This window comes from Corvus hawaiiensis, chromosome 3, assembly GCF_020740725.1.
Source record: "Corvus hawaiiensis isolate bCorHaw1 chromosome 3, bCorHaw1.pri.cur, whole genome shotgun sequence".
Lineage (NCBI taxonomy): Eukaryota > Metazoa > Chordata > Aves > Passeriformes > Corvidae > Corvus > Corvus hawaiiensis.
In genome coordinates, this window is record NC_063215.1 from 113,131,664 (window position 1) to 113,144,524 (window position 12,861).

Sequence of the window (12,861 nt, forward strand, 5' to 3'; positions counted from 1 at the left end):
GAAGTACCCGATGAAAAGGTAGAGGCAACATTAATACCAGATGGAAAGATTTGCCTTGAAGGTAGGCCAGAATACAACAAGAAAGATAAGAAACTTATTAAAAAAAGGAAAATGCAAGTTATAATCAGAGGGATGGGCTTTAACTAAGAAGAACGAGCTCATAGTACCTTCTTATTTGTTGTGGTCACTGGTGCAGAAAGAACATGAGAAAACACACTGGGGAATGGATGCTTTGTCCAATTATTTGAAAGATAGGATTACGGCTAGGAGATTGCAAGGTGCAGTGATACAAGTAACTCGCCAGTGTGGTCTTTGCCTCCGAACTAATCCTAAGAATATTCCAAAACCTAAAGTTGGACAAATTGGGAAAGGCTGCGGACCTGGGCAACAGTGGCAAATTGAATTACCCAGAAAAGGAGGGTATTGATACCTATTGGTATTAACAGATACCTTTTCAGGATGGCCAGAGGCCTTTCCTGTAGAGGAATTCCTTGTGGAGCGGGGGCATAGGATACCCCAGGAGAGCTTGGGCATCCCAGGGCTGTTGCAGAAGTACCCCTGATGGGGCCTCAGGCTGAAGATAGGCTTGCAAGGCACCTGCTAGCCGGCAGCCTTGAACAGCCTTGGGAAAAGGTATACACTAGTCAGCTCCCCCGCTGCATAGAGGCTTTCTTGTGGGAATGGGGCGTGAACTTGGTGAAGTATAACTTGGTGTAAGTAAACAATAAAACTGGAGCACAATGCTAAAATCGTTTCAGTGTCCGTATCGTGTCTCTGGCTGGATTCTCCTGCACCTGGGACCCCCCCCCCCCCCACTAAACTTCCCACGAGGACGGCTAAAGCATGAGAGGTGACCAAAGCGTTGTTGCAAGAAATAATACCCCGCTTTGGAGTTCCAGCCACTATGTCTTCGGATAGAGGAAACAACTGAGAGAAATTGAAAAATATGTGGCTGGGGCCCAAAGCAGGGAATTAGATGGGCCAGTACATGATGTACAACCTGGAGATTATGTGTGTGTTAAGTCTCTTGCAGACAAGATTTTGGAACCGCAGTGGGAATGACTGTTCCAGGTGATCCTCACCACCTTCACTGCAATCAAGATCAACGAGCAGAAGGCCTGGATTCATCGCTCCCGGGTGAAGAAAGCCCCTGAGGGAGTTTGGGAGGTAATGCCAGGCGACAACGAACTGAAGCTGAAGCTGACCCGAAAAGGCAATGGATGAATTCAGTTATGATGGACATTATGTGGAAAGTTGGGACTTTACTAATTATTCTTACAATCGTAACAAGAGTTAAAGTAGTACTACTCCAGTCTAACGCGACTGAAATATACCCGTGCCAGGGGAAGGCATATGATCCTCACTTTCGGAAGGCTTTGAACAAAATGCTCAAAGTCACAAATGCAAGCCTGTGGGAAGGAAGGGATGTTTGAAGATGTAAATATGCATTCGTGCAGGATGGGTTTCATGAGGCTTACCATCCGCCCATGAAGCTTATCCGATTTGGCCCTGAATGCTGTGACAAATGCTTGAGCAATTAAGTTTAGACTTAAAATAGAGGGGTGTGCAGCAAAAGCACATGATGAACAAATTGACCGCAGTAAGAAGTGACTTAATTATATTGCAGCAACCGTTGCAATCCTCCTTGCTGGCCCTGGGTGATAAGCATTGGAAACTGTCCAAAATATTGCCAGATTGGGAAGATACAGAAGAACAAGACCATGAATTGAACTGTATTATACCCCTCTGAACATAGAATGTGGGCATGAGAAATTAAAAGCCAGTGGCAAGCCATTAACCTAGAGCCCTGCTCTATGAGGGAGCAGTTAGGGTACATATGTGGAAGGATTTTAGGTAAAGACATTTGTTTGGACACAGACCAAAGCATTTGCCACTTTGAGGTGCATTCCATTAACCAAACAACGCGGCTAGTGTATACGGAAGAGGTTGCGTCTGCCTCAGGATGGCATGTCCCACCATAATGATAGACAATTTAATCATAAATGATAACCCAACTTAATTTGTGTATTTGGAATTTTACGAAAATTGGAGAATCACATCAGTATATAAAGACAAGCATGATTACTGTCCAAGAAGTCCAGCCTGTCCCTATAGGAATGAATCAGACATTTGTCTCATCATTGGTGGGATGTGCTTTTCGGATGGTTACCGACAGCAACTGGTATACTCAATGCCTTGATTCATCCTATTATTGTATTGCTCATTTTAGTTAGTGCAAGTTGGATTTTATCCGTGGTGATGCTTGTCTGGTATTGGAAGATGCTGTGGAGAATAGCAGCCTTGACATCACTATCCCAAGTGTATGGTTTAGTCTTGAATGAGAAAAAGGCTGACCACACCGCTCGGATAAATGAAAAGGAAATCTGTGTACTGAGTAAAAGAATTTACTCACTGTTAAAAGAGAAATGGGGAATGAAACATAGATTTAGAAGAAACATAAAGATTTTAGTTATAGGCTAGCTGTGTTGAGATTAGTTGGAATAGGAAGAACTTGGGCCCAGCTAGAGTTAATTAAAATAGTTAAGAGAGCTGGACCTGAAATAGAGTTTTAGATGTTCGTAACTGATTACCAAATAACTGATGATCTGTCATTTGCATGTTTGTTTAGCTGTGCTTAGAATAATGAGCAGAAACATTGCTAAGTTGGTGTATAGAATAAAGACAATTACCAATTTCCTCCCTTTGTGGGAGCCCATCCAAAAGTCATGCAAGAAGAAACTTAGAGGTCACTAAAGTAATTAGAATTGTTAAAACTCAGAAAGGCATAAAGGTCAAAGTGAGGAAGATGAGTTACTTCATCTTCCTTAGGACCACTGACCCAATTCAAGACCACCGACTCAATTCAGATCACACACTACGCATGCTTAATGACATGTAAGCTCATTTCCATACAAAGCGGAGAATGGGAGGTGTCAACACTATGAATATGCATTTTGTATTTTGGATATTCATAATATGTGGAAATAAAAGGTATCATGTTTGGTTGTATCGGGGCCTGCGTCTTAGGGAGCTATCCCACGCAAAAATAAAACATACACTTTCTAACTCTAAACTGTTAGAGTTTTTGTCCGCCTCAGCTGGATGTTGATATTAGATCGATATTCATATCTTGGTAAATCATAGTTAGCATAGGAGAAAGGCATGCTTGGTATGTAGCTGTGATAGTTAGTGCTAGCTTTTAGTTTTGCAATGTTATTATGAAACATAGATATGGTCTTGGCCAGTTGCCCCTCGTTTCTAAAAAGGGCTATAAAGGGACTTTCTGAAATAACTGAGATGAGATCTCCCCACGGAAAGAAGACGAATCTATTGGCAGGAGACCACGAGGACTTCATCTCATCCATTGGTAGCTATTAACCCCCTTTCTTCCTCTCTTCTCTTTTACTTTGTTTTTCTTTATCTTTCTCTCTCTTTCTCTCCTCTATCGCATTACCGTGTTGTGGGTACTTAAAAAAGGTGCACTGTTTTGATTAAAACTGAAATCTCTTGTGTCCTTTTACACTCTGAGATCTGTAAACAAACCATCACAACCCTTGCTTGTATTAGCAGATCGTGACATTAAACTGGCATCACGGACAGGATTTCTGACAGACAGAAGGGGTTGCAGGGTTGTGTGTAGTCTGTAATAGGGGAAGGACGTTTCACTCCAGCCGCACCTAGCCCGACACCCTGAAAAGGGTGAGCGGTGTCTAGAAAGCAAGGGGGGGTGACTCGAATTTCCTGCAAACTGCACACGCCTAGGTGAAAAGCACCCCATACTCAGCTGAGGGCTCTGTCTTCAGATTTTTCGCAAAAGATCTCTTAGTGTAAAAGGGGGAACTGTGTTTTTTGGTGGGCGTGTGTGAATTTGGACTGCTTGGTGTAGTGAAGAGACAACCATAAGTAACTTAAGGAGTACCTCCCAGGCAGATTTTGGAGACACGGCGAAGCTGTTTGTGTCGCAGTGTGTAATTAAGTTTTACCTCCCTGTAGTGGTTTTGATCCCTTCATAAAATGACTGAAACCCTAGTGCAAATAATAAAGCTGCGTTTTATGCTCTGCTAGCAAAACATAATGCCCGGCCCTCTCCGGGAGGGGAAGAATGGGCTCAAAATAACTGGTTTAATTTGGAGAGTGTGACTGATAGAATATGTTCATTACAACATGAGACAAAGTTTAAATTTGGCCAAAATAAAACCATAATCTGCTCCGTTTTAGGAGCATGCCTTACAGCAGCTATAGATCACAGCTTTAAGCAATGTAGTGAAGAGAAAGCAATCATAGATTCCCTTCAAAACCTAGTGGAAATTTTACAGGAACAATCAGATGAAGAAAGGAATGAAAATCATTTGCTGCGGGCTGCTTTGAGGGAGGAATATTTTAAGAATTCAAAGAATGCTGACTCACCAAAAGAGACAGAGGAAAAGAAAACTCCTTACATTAACCAAATATACCCCCAGGAAGAACTAGTGCTAGTGAAAAATTGTGGGGAAAACTGCTGCCCTCGTATGAGACCGCTAATTAAAACAGAATATAATTATATCAATGATGAAGATTTTGAACCGCATATCACCACTAAACAAATACCATACACTGCTACTGAACTGGCTAAGTTAAAAAAGGAGTACGGGTGGCTCCCCCACGAATCTGAGACGGAATATGTCTTCCACGTGTCTCTCACCGGAGGAGACCAAATTCATTTAACTGAACAGGAGGCCAGTGGATACTGGGGACGTGGAGTTTTCTTGACAACAGGAGACAAACGTGGCACATGCAGCTTTCTGGGCTGGGGGACTCAATCCTTTAGAAAGGGGAGACCCTTTCGCTATAGTTGGTACCCCCGATCAACTTCTAGAAAGCGTCCACAAAGCCGCCTGTCTGCAAATGATCCATGAAAGGAAATTAACTCCTGGATATGAATCCCCTATGCAATTACCTGTTAAACCTGAACTGATGACCCCTTGAATTCGAGGCCTTCCAGAATCACTCAAATCTACAGCCATTGTCCTTTAAAAAACCATAGCTGCTGTAGGTCCTGTAGAGAGGTTGGATAGATTCCTTGGAAACCCGAGCGACCAAACTGCATCTACCGATCCTGGGTTTACTCCGTATTCAACCCCCTCTCAGCCGCCAGGTTCACAATCAAATTCACCTGCCGGTGATCGCAAAGTTTGGACATGGAGTGAGGTTGCAGAAGATCTGATTAATTACAGTAGGAAATATGGACCTATAAAAATCCCAGAGGAAAAATCAGACAAAACAAAAGGTGTCAGGTACATTAGGGCTCCTCATAGTGAAAAACCAGAGAATGTAAAACAGATCCCTAACCGTCAGCATTGGTGGTTATTAGGTATCAAAAAGGGGGTCCCCAAAAATGTGATGGATGGCTTGCCCCTTGATAAATTGAGTAAGGTAGTGTCTAACTGGCACTGCCGAAAACCCATTCTACCAAATCCGTCACTTCAACCCAGTGCACCCCTCCTCCCCCAGAATCTGGGCAGTGAGTCAAAGCCACTTCTCCCTCAAAGTCCGGCCAGTGAGCCAAAACAGCTTCTTCCTCAAAACCAGGGAAACTAGACCCTCTGTTTCTTGTCAGTGGGCAAAGAAACGGAGCATAGGTATACCTGAGAATGCCCACTAAAAATAAAACAGGAGATATAATGATCACAGCTATTACAAGTCCTAAACGGGCACCTGTAACTTCTCTGATTGACACTGGGGCACAAATTTCTGCGCTGACAAAGAAAGATGCCCAGAGGTGTGGAATTGTTCCAACAAAGAACCAATATTGTGTTTTAAGTGCCTTGGGAACAACAGAATCTATGAATGTGGCCTTAGTCAAGCTCACTTTGCCTGGAGAGGAAAACCAACTCTCTGTCAATGTGGTGATTGGAGATATTCCAACCAATTTATTAGGGATGAACGCCCTTGCTAGGAGGCAGTGGGAGGACTCAGAGGGTCTTCTGTGGTCTTTTGGCACACCACATTTTAACATCAGACTGCTCCAAGCTGCAGCCTCCCTACCATTCAGCAAAGTAACTAAGGTGAAACAATACCCCCCTCCCCTGGGTGCCAAAGAGGGTATCAAGCCAGTGATACAGGAGCTACGAGAACAAGGAGTAATACTTAATACCCATTCTCCTTTCAATTCTCCGGTGTGGCCAGTGCGAAAGCCTAATGGGAAGTGGAGGCTGACAATAGATTTTCATAGGCTAAATGCTAACACAGACCCTCTTACAGCAGCAGTCCCAAATCTAGCAGAATTAATAACATCGATTCAAGAAAAGGCTCATTCAATCATGTCAAAGACATGTTTTTTATGATACCTTTACAGCCAGAAGATATGGACCCTTTTGCTTTCACATGGGAAGGACAGCAACACACTTTCACTAGGCTTCCCCAAGGGTACAAACATTCTCCTACCCTGGCTCATCACGCTTTAGCCCAAGAGTTCGAAAAAGTACCCAAAGCGGACAATCTAGCTGTTCATCAATACATTGATGATACCCTTGTGGGAGGAGATGAAATAGAAGAAGTGAGAGATACCCAGCAGAAAATAACCTCCCACTTAGAAAGCCCGGGTTTGCAAATTCCCTCAGAAAAAACCCAAAACCCTTCACATGAAGTGAAATTTTTGGGAATTTGGTGGAAAGGAGGTATGACATGTATCCCACCTGATACCCTGACCTCTTTAGATCTGATTAAAATGCCTGAATTCAAAAGAGATCTCCAACGTGCTTTAGGATTTTTAGTGTTCTGGAGAAAACACATCCCAGATTTTCCATAATTGCCAGACCTCTTTATAACTTGTTAAGAAAAGGGACAAAATGGGAATGGACTGCTTCTCAAGAAGAAGCATTGCAATTGTTGGTTTTTGAAGCAACAGCTCACCAAGCCCTGGGCCCTATTCATCCTACAGATGCTTTTCAGGTGGAATGGGGATTTGTCTCCTTAGGGTTGTCAGTGCACATATGGCAGCGGGGTCCTGAGGGTCCAACGAAGCCTGTTGGTTTTTACTCCCGTGGCTTTAAAGATGCTGAAAAAAGGTACACTACCTGAGAGAAAGGATTGTGGTTAGCTTAGCTCTCCTAGAAGTGGAGAAGATTGCACAACAACAACCAATTGTTTTGAGAGGCCCTTTCAAAGTTATTAAGGCAGTCTCTACTGGCACCACCCCCACCAGACGGGGTGGCCCAGAGAGCCTCAGTAAGGAAGTGGTATGCTCAGATTGAACATTCTTGTAGCGTCTTCTCAATAACTGAAGGAGCTGTAAAAAATCTGGCAATCCAAGAAACTGAAAACTTGGGTAGCAGCCAAGACAAACCTGCCTCAGTCATTAAAGTAGCCCCTCCTTTCTCCCCAAAACAGTCAGCAAATTCTTGGTTTATGGATGCTTCTGCCAAGCAAGAAGGAAAGGTGTGGAAATATAAGGCTGTAGCCCTCCACACTTCCTCAGGTGAACGAATTATCACAGAGGGGGAAGGCAGTGCCCAAGTTGGCAAGCTGATAGCTGTTTGGAGTGTTTTCCAACGTGAGGCACAGAATACTTCTCCTGTCTGTATCTACACCGATTCCTATTCTGTGTTTAAGGGATGGACTGAGTGGCTTCCTTTTTGGCAGCAAAATGATTGTGAAGTTAACAGAATCCCAGTATGGCAAAAGGAAAAGTAGCAAGAAATTCTAAGTATTGCAGGTCAAGGGAATTTTGCCGTGGAGTGGGTAGCCTCTCACCAGATAGATGGAAATCCAGCAGGAGAGTGGAACAACAAAGCTGATGAATTAGCAAGACTAAGTCCTGTGAAAAAAGATCAAATTACAGAGGACTGGGAGCACTTCTTAGAATGGTTGCATGTAAAAAGACAACACACAGGTGCAAAAGATTTGTACAAAGAAGCCCTTGCTGGCGGTTGGTCTGTTACCAGAGAAATGTGTAAAACATGCCTATCAGCCTGTGAACAATGCCGCAGACGGCTAGAAAGACACCCTTTGGAAGATGACCCTCTGCATTTAAGAAAGGGTAAAGGCTTATGGGATGCATAGCAGGTAGATTATATTGGCCCCTTTAAAAAGTGAGGAGGTAAACACTTTGTGCTGGTAGGAGTAGAGATTATATCTGGGTTAGTCCAGGCCGATGCTTTTAAAAGAGCTACAGGAGATAATACTGTTAAAGCATTGCAGGGATGGTTTGGAACTTTCCCAAAACCACAAGAAATTCAATCTGATAATGGGTCTTACTTTACTGCCAAAGTTGTACAGGACTGGGCAAAAGGTGAAGGGCTTAAATGGACTTTTCACACCCCTTACTACCCTCAAGCTAACGGCATTGTAGAAAGGACCAATGGTCTCTTGAAACGACTTTTGAAACCACAGGAGGGAAATTGGGATGTTCGGCTATGGGAAAGCTGTGTGAATGATAGATGGGGGGTAAACGGGTGTCCCAAAATCACTGTCTTTTTCCCAACAGCTCCAAGCATAATTCTCTCACTAGAGGGACCAAATGATCCTAAGAATCCTGCACACTACCCTGGACAACCTGTTTTGGTAGACCTCCCTACCACAGGAGAAGTACCACTAGTGCTAAAAACCCCTCTGAATAAATATGCCCGTATGGGTAGCCTCTGATGCCCATGGGAGAGAGCATTGGATACATACACGCTGCATAATTCCATCATTCCAATTTTCTGCCTTTTGGTGGCAGACTGTTGTGTTTACTTTTCACAGAAGAACTCCGAGGGACATGAAGAAGACCACATAAACCATGATAAGACTAGTGATACTTTTCTGCATCCTACCACAACACCAGGGCCAAAAACCAGCTGAGTGGCCATGGTCTGAAGCTACCATTAGGTACACTAGTGCTCTAGGATCCTATCCCAGAGATCGTTGCCCGAACCTAGCCACTGTAGTACTGCACGACTCTGAGGTATACCGTCCAAGTGAATGGGGATGGGACTTGAAGGATTGGACTAGAATCCTAAAAGGAACAATTGGTGAAAAAATTAAGGCAGGATGCAGAAAAGTAGAAGGATCTCTTTACGAGAAAGCTTCCACCATTGCAATCGCTGGAAATTTTCTAAAACCAGATGGGAAAGTGATTTGCACCCCAACATTACGGCCAAACTCTGCCCTACAACGGAGTGGGTGTGTGACAAACAAACCCTCTTCATCCTGTGTTGTTGTCAGAAGAATGTTGGTAACTACACCTTAGACCCCAGTGCCAACAATGTTGAAATCACAAAGCTTTGCAGAAACAAATTAACTGACTGCTGGTATAATTTTCCTCTAACCAAACCAACCTATGTAACATGCAATTGGCAAAACAACCCGGCAGATCAGCCAAGTCTGAAAGGTTTAACTTATAAATTCAAAATAAACGCCGTAGCAAAGCCCATACTGAGTGCAGTAATCACATACCATGGTATAAGTACCCTCCTTGTGTTAGATGACAAGAATAAAGTTTTTCCACCCTTTATGGTAACCTGAAGTGATGATGTTACAATACAATGTGGATTAATTGCTGAATTTTTTACTGAACCTATACACAGTTATAGCATTGGACCTCATGGCCGTGTTTTGTGAAATTCAAAATCAAGATTGTTGGCTAAACCTTAATTGCTGTACAATTTTCCCATAAAGTCACGTGTGGTAAAAACAATACAAAATACTGGAGGGAACTCAAAGTCGATGTTGCAATACTACCACCCAACCACCGGTCATGCTAAGCCCGAGAATTTTTGAAATTGGACCATGTATAATCACAAAAACAGGCCAACAACAAATATTGTTCAATCCGGCATGGTCCCTTAAACAAGTCAAGTTGCTGATGCAAAACAATATCTCAGAAATTCAGACAGTTCACCTTTTCTGCAAACTTCCTTCAAGGGGTGGGCAACCTGGTTGCAAAAGCGGAACCCTTCTAAGAAATGAACGCAAAGAGACATAACCGGTGTTGTGGGAACAGGATTGGGAATCTTAAATAATATTGATTCAGAAGTACTAATGAATAAATTGGCTGCCACAACTACAGATTTGACTAAAATACAACAACCCATCAGTGGTTGTTATCAAACATATTACCAAATTGAGAAAAGGTAAATGTGAATGACCACAAATTGATAATTGGCATGCTCCGTGCTACACAAAACAACATTTCTTTGGCTCTCAGCTGCGTCCAGCCTCAATTGTGGATGCAGTCAGTTGCTGCCTCAATTATAAGAGAAGGCAAAGAAGGCACTTTTCCTACTGAAATTCGGAAAATAATCTGGAACGGTGCCAGATTTCCAATCCTGGTGAAATTTAGTGAATTTTACCTACAATCCCATCACAAACACAGCCACAGCCTTTGTACTAACCATACGTAATGCTTCAGTGCATTTGATATTCCCTATCATTGCATTAGGGCTGAACCATGATGCAGCTATTCTCTACCCTTTCCAGCATAGAGAATGGGCCCGTCGGTAAGAAGTGGCAAACTGCTAATTTGGAAACTTGTATTGTCTGAGAACAACAAGGGTTTATCTGTGAAAGTAGTGCAATTAGACCTCAAGACATTTGTTTAGATACAGAGCAAAATATCTGTCATTTTGACATCCATCCTAAGAAGATTCCTGAAACAGTGCTTGTGTATATAGGCAATGGATGTGCATGCTTAAGAACTGCATATGATAAGGTATTTATAGAAAATTTAGTAGTAGATACTAAAATCCATTCAAATTTTTGTGTTTGTAACTTTACTAAAATCACAGGATGTGATTTCTCTTATTTAGCCCCACTTACTTCTTGTTGTCTTTTACAGTCCAATTACACACCGATCCACCAATTATTGCCTACCCCCACTGGGATGAACCTTACTTTGGTAAAGCCCTTGTTGCTTCACCAAGATTTCATTGAAATTTTGGAAAAGATCAAGAAAAACGGACAGAAAACCTTGGTAACTGTTCATCACAATGTGAAAGAAATACATCGTGTTCTAGAAAGAGGAAAGAAAGATGCTGGACACAGCTGGTGGGATACTCCTTTTGGGTGGTCACCTACTGCTACAGGTGTCCTGAACAAATTGTATCATCCCATCATTGTTCTCTTGATTTTAGTTTTGATTGGTTTTGTTTTATCAGCAATCTTACACATCATGAATTGCAGAATGATGAAACGGTTAACACAATTGACATCTATAATAGATGTGCGCAACTTGGACAATATCCCATCCACTGTGGACACCCCTAAGGTTATTGACACAAAATGAACTACATGAGTATTAAAATAAGATAAGACATGATTAAAAATTACATGTGTATTTTGATTAAAAATTACTTATTCCTTCTTTTTCCTTTTCTTTTCTTTCTCTTTTCTTATTTTCTCTACCCTTTTCTGGGATAGGCTACCAACATTGATGAGTCCTGAAGACTTAGCAACAACACTACAAAATCGTGCTGATGGAGCTCTCCTGATGACAATCGTGAGTCATGGGGTGGTGTAAGAGACGGTCTGAAGATCCCTCATCTGCCTCACGATCATCGCTGAGGACAGAGGCTAAACACAGGAGTTCTGACCTGCCTAAGATGGGATGTCTGCCAAGTGTTGCCTGCAGGTGTGCCCGCTGGGAACTGGTATGCATTCCTGAGGAAATTTGTGCAGGTCACAGTGGACTGCGCTGTTCTTGCTGCCCAGGCAGGAAGGACTGCGCTGAAGCAGAAAGGAATGACCTGTCCTGTACACCTGTCCTGTACCTGTTTCCCAAAGCAACAGGCCTCATAACAATGGCTGTAGATTTGCCCCACCTCTTGGGGAAAAGGGGGAGATGTGGGGATACAGCTAGAAAGCAGAAGCGAGAGCACTGCTAAACTCATGCCAGAAGCAGACGCGCTAATGCTGCTAGGCCGCGAACCATGGCAGGCAGTATAGTTAGCACAGGAGAAAGGCATGCTTGGTATGTAGCTGTGATAGTTAGTGCTAGCTTTTAGTTTTGCAATGTTATTATGAAACATAGATATGGTCTTGGCCAGTTGCCCCTCGTTTCTAAAAAGGGCTATAAAGGGACTTTCTGAAATAACTGAGATGAGATCTCCCCACAGAAAGAAGACAAATCTATTGGCAGCAGACCACGAGGACTTCGTCTCATCCGTTGGTAGCCATTACCCCCCCGTCTTCCTCTCTACTCTTTTGCTTTGTTTTTCTTTATCTCTCTCTCTCTCTCTTTCTCTCCTCTATTGCATTACCGTGTTGCGGGTACTTAAAAAAGGTGCACTGTTTTGATTAAAACTGAAATCCCTTGTGTTCTTTTGCACTCTGAGATCTGTAAACGAACCATCACGACCCTCGCTTGTATTAACGGATCGTGACACATGTCCAAAAGAAAAAATCACTGGAACAAAAAGAGCAAACTGATCCAAGGTGAACTGATCCACGGTGAAAAACAGAAGCCCACGAAAATCTGGGGGGAAAAAAAAAAAGCAACTCACGTGCCCGATTCACAGATGCAACTCTTGCAAAACTTTTGAAGGCAGTCTCACTCCCTCTGCTGAACAATCAACTGGAGGAAATCCCACCCCAAATCTGTGGGAAACAACAAAAGTGGTGCAACAAGCACTTCATAGAATAAAAACTAAAACTCCACCTGAATAAATTAATGCAATTAACAACTTGTTTCACTCGGCCTTTTTTTTTTTTTTTTTTTTTTTTTTTTTTTTTTTTTTGAGGAAATTTGTTTCTTTTCTCTTTTCTAAGAATGTCAGACATCCCTGCATTGACGATAAAGAAAGCAGTTTCAGGGCAGAGAAAGTACAAGCAGCAGAATCACACCTAAATGTGATAACCATTTATTCATGTGGACGCTGTCACTTTGTGTTAGCCCCAAGAAGTTTT

The 12,861-nt window shown here is 42.7% G+C and overlaps 1 long non-coding RNA gene across 1 annotated transcript; it reads left to right on the forward strand.

Annotated features, from left to right (window-relative positions):
* Positions 1-3,066: 3,066 nt before the first annotated feature.
* On the forward strand, positions 3,067-11,722 carry LOC125322316. The gene is made up of 3 exons (XR_007201949.1): positions 3,067-3,367; positions 8,722-8,847; positions 11,377-11,722. It is a non-coding gene; the product is annotated as an uncharacterized LOC125322316 (long non-coding RNA).
* Positions 11,723-12,861: the final 1,139 nt, after the last annotated feature.